This window comes from Genypterus blacodes, unplaced genomic scaffold (assembly GCF_046128005.1).
Source record: "Genypterus blacodes isolate CSIRO-AG114 ecotype Tasmania unplaced genomic scaffold, CSIRO-AGI_Gbla_v1 ptg000239l_1, whole genome shotgun sequence".
Classification (NCBI taxonomy): Eukaryota; Metazoa; Chordata; class Actinopteri; order Ophidiiformes; family Ophidiidae; genus Genypterus; species Genypterus blacodes.
Window position 1 is genome coordinate 52501 of NW_027467037.1, and position 1076 is coordinate 53576.

Sequence of the window (1076 nt, forward strand, 5' to 3'; positions counted from 1 at the left end):
CGTGTTTGGTAAATTCAATATCCTGTCGCTTTGCCTCTCGGTCAATACGGTCACAGGAAGCACGGATCGATCGGCTCACCGCTTTATTACACACACTTCTGAGAGAGTTGGAGGGAAACAAACGGCTCCGTGCTGGACGTTTATCTTTCCCCTGTAGTGACAATCCTGTGGGCCGGAGTCTGGACTTGAATAAGAGAACAGAACGTGACAGAACTGACCGAGGTGCAGAACAAAGAGACGTCACAACAGCAAAACAACACAACGACACAACCTCAGACTCAGGGACGATAGGAACATTATCTCTCTGCACCCTATGATGTCGTCGACCCTTCCAGCCTCTTCTATGACGTAGCGTTTTATTCTCGTGATTTGATTTAGCCTCTTCCATGTCAGCGCTCGCCCTCTGATGATAAGGACTCATTATAAAGACTCAGCAGAGACTCAGCAGAGACTCAGCAGAGACTCAGCAGAGACTTGGTGCTTTAACACGGAAGGAGGGGTTTCCTTCTGATGTGAGGAAGAGCTGATGTGAACTGATGTGATCTGGAAGTCTGTGTGTGTTTGCATGTCTTTAAGTGTCAGGCTAGTGTGTGTGTGTGTGTGTGTGTGTGTAGCTCAGGGTGATGGCAGCCTGTCTGTCCCTGTTAGCGTATTTACTCTGCCCAGCCTTCAGCTCACACACACACACACACACACACACACACTGTCACTGCCAGCACACACACAGTCCATGCTGACACACTTACCCACGCCAACACACACCCGACACGCCTTCACTGCACACGTGTCACATATCAACACTCACAAGCCGTTATAGACTGTGAAAGAAACAAGTACACACACACACACACACACACACACATGGCAACACACAGGAGACTCACACTGATGAACTACGGAACACTTTTACACACACACACACACACAGCACATTAACTCATATTCACTGTTTGTAGCAGTAAAATCAGATTGTGTTTATGTAAATATGTGTTTGGCTGTGTTTTGCTTGTGTGTGTGTGTGTGTGTCCCAATTGCAACCAAACCAACCTGACTTCAGCACCCTGTTACTGCAGTGC